At 39.7% G+C, this 17,274-nt stretch overlaps 1 protein-coding gene across 4 annotated transcripts in view; it reads right to left on the reverse strand.

Moving 5' to 3' along the window:
- The window catches only part of 7B2 (Secretogranin_V domain-containing protein 7B2), a 60,614-nt gene extending 45,331 nt beyond the window's left edge, over window positions 1-15,283 (reverse strand). Inside the window, exon 1 of one of the 4 annotated variants that reach the window (XM_090376588.1) lies at window positions 14,939-15,283. The gene's annotated coding sequence lies outside the window, so the exon portion shown is untranslated. The remainder of the gene's footprint in view (window positions 1-14,938) is intronic. The other 3 variants (XM_090376587.1, XM_090376589.1, XM_090376591.1) reach the window with 3 other exon arrangements.
- Between the last annotated feature and the right edge of the window lie 1,991 nt (window positions 15,284-17,274).

Here is a 17,274-nt window from a genome sequence, read left to right on the forward strand (position 1 = left end):
CCCTTTAACTTCTAATTTCCCCTTCTTCCTCCAACACTTGAACTATCACTCGCAAGCCTTCCAGAGGGCTCGTACTTCCCTTCCTCGGGGTCTGAAATCGATGTGGCCAGAGACATCTATAGAACGCTCCGAAATCCCTACATTAGCAGCAATAGGAAATGAAAAAGAAATCTTGGCAGGACTTAGTCTCTACAACTGGTAATAATGAGCACTGGGGAATTGTTTATGGCATTGTGACCAACAAGCTCCTCGGGGGAGAGGTCCTATGCTCTACATCTAGATCTGACGGATCACTCGCCCTGACCTGGGTTGAGTATGATGTTCAACAATATGTTGGACTCTATTTTTTCAACTGATGATCACCCAATTATAGATGAGCAAAATCTCATCATATCAAGGAACAACGAATACTTAACTGAACACACTGACCAGCCTTTCCAGCTGGACGAACTTCAAATTGCACTCTCCAAAACTAGGGAGAACAAAACCCCTGGACTCGACCTCCTTGAAGTTGACGTTATAAAAAAACTTCGCTAAAAATTCCCCACAGTACCTTTTGGCTACTTCAATATTTGCCTAGAGATTAGCCCCTTTCCCGTCATCTTGAAGGTGAAACTTCCAGAAACGTATTACTGACAGACTCCTCGAAATCTGGCAAAATCTTGGACCAATACTACCAAAGACGCTATACCCAAGCTGTTTCTTCCCTCCATTACCTTCACCTGCCCAAAGCCTCCTTCCTGGTTTTCACGGGGACTTCAAATAACCTTCATCCTCACTGGACATGGTCCTTTCAAAGAAAAACTCATCGACTTAGGGATAGAGCAGGAGAACCTGAAACTTGGGAACGTGTAACGTACGCCAGCCTCCTTTATGCCGACTTCAGGATTAGAGTCATAATCAAAATCTAGGCTAATATCCGACACCAGGAACACCTCTGTCTTCAGGATGAGACTCGTTACCTTGCCCTATTGAATTTGCACAATCAACATTGCTTGAAAAAGATCTTGTGTGTAAACTGTATGTGTAAGTCTTTCATCATAAGTATGTGTAAGTCTTTCATCGTAAGTGTATGTGTAAGTCTTTCATAAGTCTCTCTGACATCTGATCTTTCAGATCAGATGTCAGAGAGGCTTCGGTGGCTATTGTTGGATTGGTTTCGCTTGAGCTAAGGTTTAATTGTCTTTATTGGCTAATTTTTGATTTAATATTATCATGTCTGCGCGGCAGCATAGTGGTATCGTCACCGTCCTCCCCACATCGGATGAAAAAGCTCGGGTTCGAATCCCGTCGAAGACACGATGAACTTTAATGGTCTTTTTTCACTCCGTGGGTGAGATGATCGGTTTCAGGCGTAGATAGCAAAGTTCCCCCCTCCCAGAAACTGGTGTTTTTTCGTCCAGCAAAAACAGGCAAATCGACCAGAGAACACACGCATTTTACAGACATAATATATAAACGGGTATATGTAAGAAATTCCGGGTGGCCCTAGTATAATCATTTGAAATTTGATTGTTGTTTGTTTGTTTGTTATTTAGTTTTTAGGGGCATTAGCAACTGAGGCCATATTTCTTCGGGGATATGCGATGGTCTTCCTTGACCTTTCCGCATCCTCCGTATTTGGTGGTCACGGGCTCGAACCCCGGTCGAATCAAGAAGCGTGTGCTACGCACTGCTGCTCCTGGCTACGGAGGCGCCTTGAAATTTGAATTTAACATTATCTAATCGTTAACTTGCATATGTTAAAATTATTGACAATACACAATGAATTTGATTGTAATTTATTTTGAAGAGTGATTATTTGTTTCTGCTCAGTGATAATTGTTTTGTTAAATGGCCAATATGTAGTAGTTGAACAAATCTCAACCTTTTTCCCTTCTTTCTTTTCTTTTTTTTTTTTTTTTTATAAGTACACCACGGGAACTTCCTTTTTTCCCTCCTCTGGAGTGGGCCCCCAGAGGAATCTGGTCCACCTTTTAGCAACATCAGGTGAGCTAGAGTCTCGAATCTCGAATTGAGACAGTACGAGCACTGTTGGGACTGCACACCTTCCCGTGGTGTGGACAAGTACCCAGAAACATCAGGTGATTGATGCTTCTGAGTAGCCAAGTGGCCAGACACAACAACAACACAACACACACAAACCTAAATTACTCACTATCTGGCCTTTTTGCAGTTTTTGCAGTAGAACTGTTCTACTGCAAATAGACACGAGGAGGAGTTGAACTGACGTTCTAGGAGCCGCTCTTTAAAAAAACACATGGCCACTTCTGGCATTTACACAGTTCTGTTTATTTCACACGAGAAATGATGGCGCAGTTGTAGGAAACTACCGATGGTGTCCCAACCCAAAACACTATTCCATTACGCAGACCAACACTACTCACACTATCACTAGCATTTACAGATTTTGTATTGCGACACGGTATACGAGGGGGGTATCAAACAGTTCGTACTCTGACCTAGTTAAAATATCAGTATGAAGATGCCGTTTTTAATATAAGTTGTCTACATATTCAATAACTAACATGTGAAATTTCATTCCCGTAGGTGATCGTACACCAGGGGTGGAGCCCGGAATCTGAGGAAGGACGCTATGGTTGACAAAGTGGACTATCGAGCAGTCATCAAGTTCCTGCATTTGCAGGGCAAGAAAGCTCAGAAATGAAAGCTGTGTATGGGCAAAATTGTCCATCCTATGACACTGTAAAACAGTGGAAACGGGAGTTCCAGTGAGTTCATACAAGTGTCTTTGACGAGGCAAGAGAAGGACGGCCATCAACATCCACAGACAGTGAGACGGTTACAAAGATAGAGTAGCTGGTTCTGAGTGACAGACGTGTGACAATTCATTTCATCGCAAATGTAGTGGGAATTAGTTATGGGTCTGCCCATAGCATTTTAAATGACCATCTGCACATGTCTAAGGTATCCGCACGATGGTTCACGCCTTTGCAGAAGCAAGTCGAATGCAATGTTCTCGCCAACTATTGGATTTGTGTAATGCGGATGTTGAGAACTTTTTTGATCAGTTGGTGACAAATGACGAATGTTCCGGATCATACTGGGTGTACCAGTATGATCTGGAGTCTAAAGACATGTCAAAGCAGTGGAAGCACACCTCTTCCCCACTTCTCAAAAAAGGCAATGGCCACTCCATCTGCGACGAAGGTGATGTTGTCCGTGTTTTGGGACAGAAAAGGGGGTTATCCTGACAGATTACCTACCTCTTGGTTCCGATTCCACATTTACAGGAGAATACTGTACTACAAAATTCTTTTGAAAAAGTTACGCGATGTTTTGAAGGTGAAAAGGCGTGGAATGTTAACCAAAGGTGTCTGCCTTCTGTCAGACAATGCACCAGCTCATACGGCCGTTGCCAACACCAACTTTGTTGCCCAGTGCGGCTTCGAACTACTGCAGCACCCACCCTATTCGCCTGACCTAGCACCGTCAGACTTTTTCTTGTTTCGAGAAATGAAGAAACCATTGCGTGGAGGCCGCTTTGATTCGTCTCAGAAAGTCATCAATGAATTGGAATCGTGGTTTCAGGCAAAAAAGCGCAGTCTTTTAGATCAAGGCAACAACTGATGGGAGAAATGTGTTACTATACATGGAGAGTACATAGAAAAGGATTAAAGTTCCTGTGAAGTTTCACCTTTCTAGGGCTATTATCTCTAGGTAAGGGTACGAAATTTTTGATACCCCTGGAAAAAACGCTGAGTTGGGGGACCCCCTGGTGCCACTTGACAGATTACCACTGTATGCTGTTAGCCTGACTTAGCCGAGTGGTCAAGCGCGTGAGTGCAGTAGTACGCGCTCTTTGAGTTCAAGCCCGGTACTGCTAAATACGATTAACGCTTGTATTGATGATTTATTGTAAACTCCACTGACCTGATGGTCGTGCGGGAGTATAAACAAAAACATTTTTATATTGCTTCATACTGAAAAGAAGCTGAGTCTGATGGCAATTTGGAGAATGCTGCCATATGGACTACATTTGGAAGCATTCTCCTGATTCTTCTGATTGTCAGTCTGCCTAGTGTGAAGTAGAGTGGTGGAAGTGTGATGAAGTGAGGATGCTTTTCATAGTATGATGTTCGAGCAGGACAATGATCTCCGCCTTAAAATGAAATTTGCGATGTCCTGATTTTATGAGAACAGTGCTGCCCCTGGAAAAACCAACTCAGTGTTTCGTTCGTAATCCTATTGAGTATCTGCAAGATGAACTGGAGAGGATATGAAGGCTGACTTCACAAGCAGCTTTTAAAAGATTTCCTACGTGAGGAGGAAATATTTCCTGTGGGAAATATTTCCAATTCTACTGCTGCCTGCTGCGGAGAAGCACGAAATCGATTATGGCAGATCAATGCAAATTAGAATCAAATGCGGGCCTATGCCTAACTAATTTGTTCATTAATTACACGTTTTTTCCAGACTGAATGCTTTTCGTAGAAGGGTGTAAATTTTGTTCCATTTTGTCAGGTATTTCTCTTATCCACTATTTTTCTACCAGTTTTCCGCGAATTTTTTTTACACCAACATTATCTGCATTTTAAACTTCTTTATAAAATGCAGGCAAGTGAAGGCAAGTTATTGCCACAGCGCTACTGTACTGTATAAAAGCACTACTCAGCTCTACTGTACTGTATAAAAGCACTACTCAGCTCTACTGTACTGTATAAAAGCACTACTCAGCTCTACTGTACTGTATAAAAGCAAAGCAGTCTCTTCGAAATCATACAGTAGATGTTTGCCTGCACTACAGCAGCAATGCCAACAACGTTTCAGGAAAAGGCGCTATTAGTGAAGCTGTACTATCAGAACAGCAACAATGCAGCTGCGGCTATTAGAGAATTGCGGCGTCAGAAGCGCATAAGGCCCATGTGGACCTATGACTGTGCTGTCCGCAAAATGATTGCGAAATTTGAAGCGATTGGACACCTTGGTGTTCAACCAGGTAGAGGTCGAAAACGAGTGGACTCTTCCTCTCCTGTTGAAGATGTGGCTATGGCTGTCGTGGATTTCTCAAGTCAATCTCCATGCGGTAGCGCAAGTCTGCCAGCTGTTTCTCGTGAAGTGGACATGCCGTATTCCACTGTAAGGCTAGTAATGCGTCAGGTGTTGCGGTACTGTCCTTACAAAATGCACATGCTACAGCAGCCAAAGCATGGTGATGGAGATATTCGTTTCACATACGCACTTCAGTTTGTGGCGCTAATAACAGTGGATATCACTTGGCCATGGAACATCCTTTGGAGTGATGAAGCCCATTTCTGCTTAAATGGACAAGCGAATATGCACAACTGTCGTATTTGGGCAACAGAAAACCCTCGAGTTATCCAAGAGGTCCCGTTGCATTCTCCAAAAGTGGACAGTGTGGTGTGGATTTACGGCCACATTCATGATTGGGCCATATTTTTTTGAACAGGTAACACCGACTGAACCCCGCACCTGTTCCGTCACTGGACAGCGATATTAGTGTAAAGTGTGTTTAGGGTCAAACGGCACCAGGGGTTTCCCCCATCTCCGCGTAGTTTACATTGTGGGTGAACCAGTTGACTGGAAAAGCCAGAGATTTAAAAGTGTATGGACTTTGTATATGTGCGATGCCTTGTACCGTTGTTCATCTAGTCATTTAGCCGCTGGGCCCCTACTGAGGCCCAACGTTGCCCCACTTATATAGCGATATTATGAAATGTTGGCAAATTTCGCAATACCAGAGAGCAACGTGGATGCCTTCAGGATACCATATCCATACAAGATGGTGCGCCACCCCACATCCACCGTTGTGTCCAAAGTTTGCTAAGGCAACACTTAACAGACGATCGGGTCATCAGCCGTTGTTTCCAGACATCTTGGCCACCCCGATCACCGGACCTCATCCCATGCGACTTCTGGTTGTGGGGTTTTTTGAAGAACCAGGTGTTATCGAGAAGGATGTCAAACTCTGGCAGTTCTGAAGGACAGTATTAGACGTCCTTCAGATGGGTTCAGCACGCTGAATTCTGATGGGATCCTTCCACTTGTTCAGATTACGAACCTAAGGGGGCATAAATTCAAGTTAAGAAAAGACAGATGTAGATTAGATGTGCGGAAATTTGCCTTTAGCCAGGGGGTGGTTAATTGCTGGAACAAACTTCCATCTGTCGTTGTGGAAGTTGATAGGTTGAATAAATTTAAGGAGGAACTGGACAGGCATTTGGAGGGAATGGTGTGATTTTTTTTTTTTTTTTTTGGGCTGATGCTGCATAAGCTCATACACTTGCTTTCTTGCATCACATGCCACTACTACTACTACTACTACTACTACTACGTCATGTGCTGGCTATTCCAGTTGACATGTTACGTTCTGCTGTTGAAAATGTTGTTCTTCGAATCGAAACTGTTGTTGATTAAAATTGGAGGACACGTTGAACAATTGCAGTGCTGTTCAAGTGATTTGTATTGCCACAGCGCGATATAGTGACAAATTGTGTAACTAATTTTTTTTTTCAATAAATGGCGAGCGCATTCTTTATTGTACCTGTTGTCCAAATTTCTCTTCAGTACGAGCCTTAGAACTCACTTCAGAGCCCTCTACATAGGGATACTTTAATTTTAACAACCCTGTATATTAGTAGGCAAAATGATACAAGTAAGGATTATGCGACAACAACCATAAAAAACAATAAAATGAAAAATATACCCAGTTCAGTTTCCCGTCTCTTCTAAAAATTCGTCAAATCCTTTAAATTATTCAACCTACATAACACCAGGTGTAAGTTTATTCCACGACTCATTTACTTTGGCTGAAAGCAAATTTCCACGAATTTGTCCTACAACCTTTAATTCATTTTCGAATTAAATTTGTACCCATTCTCTCGAAGAGTAAGGATATCATCAACATTTAATTTACTCAATTTATTTAAAGCCTTAAACACTTCAGGCAGGTCTCCTTGCTCCTAGACGCTGCAATTTATAGAACTTGTATCTTTCCTGGTAAGAGTATCCTTTTTGTGCTTCTGACTAACCTTCGCCCTTTCAAGCAGAACCTTCCTTCCTAAAATGATGCAGCCAAACCTGTATACAAGATGCAGTCTAACCGTGCCTTATACAATGGGTTATTTGGTAGATAACTGTAAATGTTAACTCGTAATTGGAATAATTTATCGGTGGCTAATAGAAATCCGTTATTATAAGTCAAATGAAAAATTTGAATTGTAAATACGCTGTTTCTTTGTGTTGATTATAAATAAATCAGGAATGTGTCCAGAGTTGCCTAAGTATCCCCTTGATACTTAGATATCGATTTTTTTCAACGGTGTCTTTGTTGACCCTTCGAAAAAGGTCTATTTGATTAGCTGGTACACTTCATTTCCCAAATATTAGTTGTCTTGGAACTCTTTGATTACACCTGGTAGCAATTAAAAATTTTATATAACCATGTGTCTGATTGTACAAGGTTACCTAGCTTTGGTTGTTTGAATTTTAAAAAAATATGGCAGTGGATTTTCGGTGTTTAAAAATAATAAATACTAATAAGCAGACGAATTAAAATGTTTAACTAGTAAAATGTTTATTCAGACTGGTACACATTCTTATTCGTATTTGTTTTATATTGTTTTTATTATTTTTTAACCATTGAAAACTCCACAACAATTTTTTAAAATTCAAACAGCCACTGTTCCACAACCATTCAGAATCGGAAACATGTTTATATGAACCTTTTAATTGTTTTTGAATCGATCCTGGAATTATGGCCCACATATTATGAAATATCCTGTATATAAGTACTGCCCACATATTAATGAAATATCCTGTGTATAGGAAAACATATATGCGATTATATACACTGAGCGAAAATTTTATTAGATACATTTACCTAATAGCAAGTAGGCCCACCTCCTCTAGGAACAACCTCGATTTCTCGTGGGGAATCAGGATGCTGAAAGCATTCCACGGGGATGGCCCTCATTGTTGACTCAGTTTTCTTCAACCATATTTGCTTCGATGGTTAGGGATATCCACTCTAAGCAGGTCGTTCTACCTCATTCCACAAGTGCAAAATTTGATTGACAGCCGGTGACTGAGAAGGCAACCGTAATAGGTTGCATTCACTGTGACATTCCTTGAACTAGTTCTGTACAATTCTGGCCTGTTTTAAGAACCTTTTTACAGATGGATACGCTGCAGGCATGCAGTAGAGATGCCACAAGCATCTACATGGAATGTAGATGTTTGTAGCATCTAAATGCTGCTCTGCTGATATCAAGGGAACTCAAAGCCCCCAAAACACTTCTAATACCATTACACCGCCACCATCAGCCAGTATTGTAGACACCTGGTAGAATGGCTCCATGGGCTTATGTTGTTTTTTGCCATATTCCAGTGTTCCCATGAGCGCGAAACAGTGGGAACTGGGATTCGTCAGACCAGTCATCATCATCATCATCTGGAAGTCGTTGTCTTCCAGGTTTTCTTCTAGTTCCTCTTGGGTACCATTGTATTATTTTGTTAGTTCATCTGTCCTCATGTCTTCGAGCTATGTGTCCTGTCCCAGCCCATTTTAGTTCTTTAGTTTTGATAAGAATGTCCTTTCCTTGAGTTTGCTGCCTAATCCATGTGTTTCTCCTCTTATCTAACAGTCTGATTCCTAATATAATTCGTTCCATTCTTCGCTGTGTAGTTTTCAGCTTCTCTTCCATTCTTTTGGTGAGTGCCCAAGTTTCACTTCCATAAGTCATGGTGGGGAGTATATATTGGTTCATTATTTTACGTTTCAGACAAATTGGGATATTTCTCCTCAGTATGTGACTATATTTCTTGAATGCTATCAATCCAAAATTTATTCTTCTCTTGATTTCCAGCCATTTATCATTATTACAGCTAATGACTTGTCCCAGATAAGTATATGAATCCACCTTTTCAATTACTGCTCCTTCAATCAATATAACCCTTTCTGTGGCATACTCGTTCATCATTACTTTTGTTTTAGTCATATTCATCTTTAGTCCGAAATCCTTACTAACTCTGCATAATTGATTAAGATTTTCCTCTAATTCTTTGGGATCATGGCTAATGATCACAATGTCATCTGAAAATCGTAAAGGATTTAGTTACTCTCCATTCGCATTGACTGCTTTCTGCAACCAGTCTAATCTTCTGAAAGCTTCCTCAAGGACAGCAGTAAACAACTTCGGAGATATTGTGCCTCCTTGTCGAATTCCTTTCTCAATTTTAAATTTGCTATTGTCATTGTCTAGTCTAATAAAGGAGGTAGCGTTCTCATATATCATAATATATATCAGGTATGATTGCCTTGTCTTTCCAGTGCCCGAAACATTGCCTTATGCTGTATGGAGTCGAATGCCTTTTCATAATTCACAAATGTCAGACATAATGGTGTTTTATATTCATTTGCTTTCTCCATTAGCTGCGATATTACGCGAAGGTGATCCATAGTTGAGAATCCTGTCCTAAAGCCAGCTTGCTCTTTCGTTTGATTCTCATCAAGTATTCTGTCTAATCTGTTAGTAATGACCCTTGTGAACAACTTGAAGATGTGGGATAACAAGTTAATTGGTCTATAATTTCCAATTTCTGATTTATCTCCTTTCTTATGCAGCAAAACTATGCATTATTCCATTCCTTAGGCGTGACGCCTTTTCTAATGCATTTTGTGAAGTCTTGCCAGTTTCTGTGTCGTGTCTCTTCCTCCCAGTTTTAACAACTCTATAATAACTTCATCTTCCCCCGTGGCTTTCTGATTCTTCATTTTCTTTAACGCATGTTCTACCTCATCAGGAAGGATATCGGGTATGTCGTATGTGTTACTAATTTGTGATCCATCTTCCCCATTGCTGGCATCATTTCCTCGCTCCTTGTATAATTCTCTATAGTAGTCTTCTGCTATTTATAAGTACATCATCTATATTCTTCAGTCTCAATATCAGTTGTCTTTCTGTATTACTGCTCATAGCTGCTGGTTTAAGTCTTTTGTTTTCCCTTAATGCTTGTTCTACTTTTCTTGTGTTAAATCTTCTTATGTCCTCTCTGAGTCTCTATCTAATGGCTTTGCATAACTCAGTATACTCAATTTTGTCCTTGTCAGTATTTATCTTGCTCTTCATTTGTCGTCTTCGGTTCATCATGAGAAGTGTTTCTTGACTAATTTTTTTTTCTTTGGATTTCTTTTTACCTATAGGTTTCTTGGGCTTTATCACTTTCAGAAAGTTGTAATATTCCTCGTCGATATCTTGTTCCTGAACAGTCTGCAGAAGCTCAAACGTGTTCTTAAGTTCCAATACATACTGCTTTTTCACCTCTTCTGCTATCTCAAAGATCTTCGTATCATTTTCTCGAGTCAATTTTTTCCTTTCTTTTCTTACATCTATATCAAGTGTGCATCTTACCATTCTGTGATCACTTCCAACATTTACCTTGTTCAGGACAGTAACATCATTCACGATATATGTTCTGTTAGTGAGGATGAAGTCGATTTCATTAGTTAATCCATTTGGGCTCTTCCATGTCCACCTTTTTCTTGAAAAAAGTGTTCATTACGGACATGCCTCGAGATTTTGCAAATTCCACAAGTCTTTCACCTCTTTCATTTCTTTCACCAATTCTAAAATTTCTTATAGTTCCCCTTTCTGCGCTGTTTTGTTTGTTTCCAACCTTAGCATTGACCCCATAGTGATAGTGTAGTGGGTTTCCTGCTCATCTGGAAGACTCAATTTCGGTGTACGATTCCTCAACCTGTTCATCATCATGACTCGACGTTGGTGCATAAATCATTATAACCTTTAGCTTGTACCTCTTATAAATCCTGAGTAGTAATCTTGACACCCTTGGTGATGTACTTTTGAATTCCAAAATTCTGTTTTTTATATCTTTATGGACCAGAAAGCGAACTCTACCTTCGCTCCTTTCACTGTTTCCATTAGTTTACAGCAGATTTCCACTTGATAAACTTATAGGTGATTTATTTCTTCTACTTGTTTCAGCCAAACCGATGATATTCCAATTCACATTTTCTAATTCCTTTTCCAGCTCTGATGTCCTATCTTCACCGATGAGCGATCTTACGTTGTAACAGGCCAAGTTCAGTTTCCGTGCATGGCAGCCTGGTCGAACCCAGAGATTCTTAGCATCCTCTGCTTCCACTCTGATCCTCTCACTACCGTAAGAGGAGGAGTGAAAGCTTCTGGGGTCTGAAGGCCATTTGTTTCGTCGTGTCGTGATGGAGGGTTTAGTCTTTTCCACGCTGACGTGCGTGGAAAAGACTAAACCTTCACGCTGACAGGCGTCTTGAAGAGAACCACTCTACACGTTCATTGCTACCTAAGTGACGTAATAGGGCTTACCATCGAGAAGGTGTGCATAAATGGATTTTAGGGAGGCAGGCCAGCCGAACTTCTCCTAAATCTTCTGAAATAGAAAGATATTGGATCCATCAGTGTTTTAGATTGAGTGTCTTATAACACACAGAATTCCTGTTCCCATCTAAGCCCCTAGAACAGGTGACGTTTTTCAAATCCTCCAGTGTTCGATGTTGGTGTTCCTGAGCCCACCGTCACCACCTCTTCTTGTTTTATGTTTTATGGAATGGAATTCAGTTCAATCGTGGCTGCAGTACCTCATTTGTGATAAGGTACAACGAATTGTGCTTTCTGAAATACTTCTTTGGTAACTACTTTTGCACTGGGTTGTTATTTGATTGACTGTAGCCTCCTGTTAGCCCTCTCGCATCAACGAGATGTTTCCGACCACAGGATCGACTTTGCCTGTTTGTTGTTTGGATACTGGACCAATGTCGCAGTGATATTTGAAAACCGCAGCAGGTTGCAGCTTCCGAGATACTCGTGTTGCTGTTGCTGATTTTTAGGCTCATTAGCGACTTATATTCCGTGAGACACTCATACTGGCCCGTTTGGTGCCGAATACCATGCCACTTTCAAAGCCATTTAAATCTTTTATCTTGCTCATTCTACCACTGAATTGCATACGTACAGCATCCTTACGTATATGTCCACGTGTTTTATATCGCAAGTTACGAACTCTTACTGAGGGATCTACTTTACATTTAGGAATGGAACTACTTTCCATTTAGTGAAAAGGATCAACGTGCCCAATAAAGTGGCCACCTAGTGTAGTGCTTCCACTCATTATATAGCGAATAGTGGGTTGAAGTCCCATGTTATTTAGTTCTCCAAATTGGGGAATAAAGCAGTCTTCAAGCATATTTAAATAGCAGTTGTGGTTCACTATTCCTTCGAAAACATATGAACCAAGCAAATAATGATTTGACATGTTTATCTATGATATGACGTGCTATGGGTTATGTTCCAATTATTTTCCATGACCTAATAAAGAGAAGTTGTTTCGACATCCCAAACACATACACTGCATATTTAAAAAATCCAAATCCACATCAACACATAAATACAAACTTCATAAAGCTAAAAAACACACAGACACATAAACAAATCTAAAAACGAATTTTTGCCATTTCTGATTTTGTCAAATATGTCAGTAAATCTGGTGTAGTAAACCACAGTTTTTTTCTTAATATCTCTCTGATCTCATGTAAACCTGTTTACATAGAACCAGTGTCAGATGCTAGCTTAACTAGTCACATAAAGCAACAAATATCTGAAAAGTGATTACCAGCTGTATCTTCTTGTTTCTTTGCTGACAGGAATTAGTAAAGTTGGATGGGCCCAGAAACATCAAGACTACTTGGGCCCATCTTGATAAGTGTCAACAATACAGGCTGGTGGTGGCGGTGTAATGGTGTTCGGAATGTTTTCGTAGTGCACATTGATACCAGTGTAGCAACGTTTGGATGACACAAATTACTGTAAATTGCATCTCACCAGGTGCATCCTTTCATGGCTACAGTGTATCCATCTGCGAGTGCGTTCTTCCAGTAAGATAATACACCATGTTACAAGGCCAGAATTGTACAGAACTAGTTCTGAGAACATGAGAGTGAATTCGGCTTACTCTGGCTTGCCCAGTCACCAGGTCTCAATCGGATTGAGCACCTCTGGATTGAGGCGAAACGAGAGCTCTTGGGGAGTTCTCGAATAGAGATCCACAGCCATCGAATGAGTCAACATGGACCAGCATTCCTGCGGCGCGCTTTCGACACCTTGTTGGGTCCATGCCATGACGAATCCAGGCTTTTGCGAGGGTACAGAGGAACTACTTGCTATTTAGTAGGTGTACTTAATAAAATGGCTATTCAGTATATGTACACAATAATATAGAGAACGGGCCATAAATGACGCACGTTCTTTATTCCAGAAAGGATAATGGCAGAAATATTATCTAAAGAGGAAAGAGCTACCTTGGAATTACCGAGGAATTTGAGTTCACCAGATCTTATAGTCCCCCCGGTTTCTTCCCTTGGAGCAATCAGAATTCTGATATCTACTCAATAACCATTATGAACTAAAGGAAAATATGTCGGAATGCAATATTACAAAAGAAACGCGTCAAAGGGTTCAGGTGTTGCTTCAATAGATTCGTTGTGTTTTACACATTTTGAAAATACGTTATGGTTTAACATACGAGTATTGTAATTCATGCATCCCTATATTGCGAGACTGCCGATTGTTTTTTTTTTTTAAATCAATACATGTAAATATAATGTTTTACATAAATATGTGCGCTCTTTTTATTAAGAATATTTATCAACATTTTTCACTTCTCGACAAACTCTTAATGTTCTAACGTCAAATAAATGGCTGTTTACTATATAACCTCTTCGACTTCCTCTTCCTTCAAATACACCAGAGAAGAAGAGGGCAAAGAGATTAATGGTAAAAAGCCAGTACAGTCTATGATTTCTTTAATCTTTGTACTCTGATACATACTTGTCTTGTTCTCTCACTAATGCTCACTTTGTTTTCCGTTGAGCTCTGGACCTTATGATTTGTTCTGTCAATAAACATTCTCTCTCTCTCTCTCTCTCTGTACTAATAAATGTAATTAAGTGAAGATTACATAACAGAATGGTACCAGTGCCCTGTTACGCATAGTACATAACAACGATATATTTACATAAGCTTACAAGAAGTGCTTTTCAGAGACATTTATTTCCATTAATAATAGTTTCCTAATAAGATGATTTTCGGTTTCACTACTAACTTTAGTCATAAGCTATGGTCTGAATGAGATAACCTATGTTTTTGTTAAGAATTTGTACTATTTTAAAATGCGCTTTAAATCTGTTAAATGGAAAAGGAACAAATGGTAAAATTTTTAAAAAAGTGAGATTTGGAATAAATATATTATAAAGTGGTCAGAAACGTGTACCTTGTTATTACGATACCAGCAGTGGAACTAATGCCATTAGAATGATGTACGAATAATAATTCGTGCTATATTAATGTGTATAAAAATCTCACAGATGTACTTTAATGTGAATGAATATTCATTTCAGGAACTTTGGTTGCGTGCGAGAGAGAGAGAGAGAGAGAGAGAGAGAGAGAGAGAGAGAGAGAGGAGAGAGAGAGAGAGCCCATCTGCCGGAGCTGATACCAAATGTATTGTTCCGTAAATAGCTGTAATACATTTATTTTGTCTCTATTTAGTGTTATTGCATTTATTATGTCAATAATATCATCATCAGGTTCGCGAAAAAATAACTACGAATATATTTTCAGTATCATATTATAGAGAATATGAAAGCCTGTCGAAAAGGCCATGGAAGTATTTCGTCTTCAGTACAATTTCTTCATTAATAAGATCGAGGTTGTTAAGTGCAAAATGTGTTCTCTAATTACGGAAGTATCTCTACTATATAATCATTACAGAGTGATGCACTATGTAACGGATACTATACTACTGTCAGCAACCACACGCGCACACACTTACACTTGCATTTTAAATACATATACCGTTCATTTTCAGAGTACTCTAAAGTATGAATAAACAACAAACCCACCTGGAGTCGGCAATGTTACTGGATTTCGGGAGTCCTTGTGCCACTCAAGATGGCGTACGGCAACCAAAATCTACGAAGCCGCAGCGCTCTACGTCACAATAATCGATAATGCAGCAGAACGAATGTCGCTGAGCTACGCTAGTGGTGTTGATAACTACGTCAAAGCAACTTAGGATGCATGAACGATCAATATACTGTACTGTAGTAATATTCAGGGAACTTAGTTCTTGCTTTTAGTCCCATATTCATTTAAATGTTGCACTTTTACGTGTTTGCTTACGAACCTCTTTTATTGCTAGACGAAACCATGCGGGTCATATATGGGAGTCCTTTGTTGTTCTTTAATTATGTCGCCGGCTAGCGGACTCTATTTACCACCCGTGCGCTTAACTGGCTGGGTACGTTGGTGTTGAGTAGATTAGACCCATATGCCAAGTAAGAACGGCTGATAATGAATCAGCTCACTGTAGGAGTCCTGTGAAAGTAGTGGTCTATTCGTTTAGTTGGGAAAATTTGTGTATAGAACTAGTTTCAATGGCGGGTGTGTCCCAGCGGAGTTTTATGAGAAATAAACTCAGCACTGCACGTAGCTGACCTTTTTAACTTTTAAAATATCACGAGTTGTGAATGACATTGACATTGTCGTAAAATTCTGCTGTAATGAGATTCTGTCCATAGTTTAATTAATATTTATCAGTCTAAACTTTGTCTTTCTTAACGAACTCCATGAAAAGCCAATTTTTTTTTTTTCCCCTCCCACGTAAACTTGGAATTGGAATTTTTTTCCGGCATTTTCGGAATAAAGTTAATCTCGTCATGTTATTTTAGTTGGTTTTTTTTTTTTTTTTTTTTCCTGCATTGACTGCTTTGGTTATGGTTTGCTGGTCTTTATCGTGTATGTATATAAATCTGATCTGCATGTTGCAGGAAACACTTTACTTCTCACCCTGCGGAAAAATCTGCATTCCCCTCCGTATGAGATCGGCTAACTACACAGCCAACTGAAGAAGCCTTTAAGAATTCATCCAGTCTCATGGGATTGGACGATATTAAGCGTAGGGAAAGCACTTCCTTACAGCACCGCTTAGTCCATGGCCTGCATTTTTCAATAAGACTTTCGTAATACTATTGGACGTCATCCACATCAGTTCTCTTGCTTCTACAACTATCTCCTCAGGGAGATATTCGTAGGTGTATTTTTATGAGAATAATTTCAAATAAGATTTTCTGAAGAAAAGGCTGGGAGCATCTTGTGGATACTGTCAAACGTGAAATTCTACTGCGCGTAGGGATGAAAAAAAATTCATGTGGATATAGGTCCCGCAGCTCTTCACTTCCGAGTTATAGCCCGTTTTCTTTTTTTTTTTCATAGAGTGTAGATTCAGACCCCTGTCAAATAAAATGATAGATAAATTTGAATCATTTCTATGTCTGACGTCATTGTACCTGCATGCAAATTTTGGAATGAATCCATCTAATCCTTCTGGCTGAGGCAACTGTACTTAATGAAAAAATTAACTTGACAAGCGTTAACGTATCTGTGAAAAAATGAAAGCGGACTATAACTCAGAAGGAAAGCTTTTCTGGGCCTGTGTCCATAAGAAATATTTTCATCCCTAAACTCACTAGAACGCGCTCCCAAAGACATTTCGTAATAATACTATTGGACGCTTCATCCCCATCAATTCTACTCTTTGCTTCTACGACTAGTTTCAATACCCAAAGTTCTTTGCTGAATTTTGGATATTGAATTGCATGTTACCTTTAATTCATTTTCAAAAATGATGTAATAATCATTACATTTTAAAATGAAGAAAATACTTTTTATCTTTTTAAGCGATATAGGACTTTCTATGTTATACATTAGAAATATGTTTTTAATGTGCGCGTAGACGTGCGTACATGCCTACGTCTTTGGCGGCGTCATTTCTTGTGGGTTTATAAATCCTGTCATTAGCTTCGTTCTCCCTGCATGACACCTCGTAGCGAGTGATTAATACTGTGATATACTGTACTTGTCCAGAATGTGCAAAAGGCTGAACTGTTCGCATTCAACCTTTGCCCGCCGTGATTATAGCTACAAGTGTGGGAGAGAGAGAGGCAGAACAGATATAAAAGAAACCGAACTTGTAAGCCAGTGGAGTATACGGTATATAGCTTATCAAAAACTTTTTGTTAGTTAAGGTATTTTGCTATGTATAAAGAAACCCGTCAAATCCCGTTCCTGGTTATCTCTTTACTTTGCCTTAAATTATTGCGAATTAATGGAATAAATTATTGGTAATTTATTCCAATGATCAAACTTTCCGCCTCCGTCACATTGGTCAAGGTGGAGA

Source organism: Mastigoproctus giganteus, chromosome 6 (assembly GCF_048544385.1).
Source record: "Mastigoproctus giganteus isolate SK-2022 chromosome 6, ASM4854438v1, whole genome shotgun sequence".
In the NCBI taxonomy this organism is placed as follows: Eukaryota; Metazoa; Arthropoda; class Arachnida; order Uropygi; family Thelyphonidae; genus Mastigoproctus; species Mastigoproctus giganteus.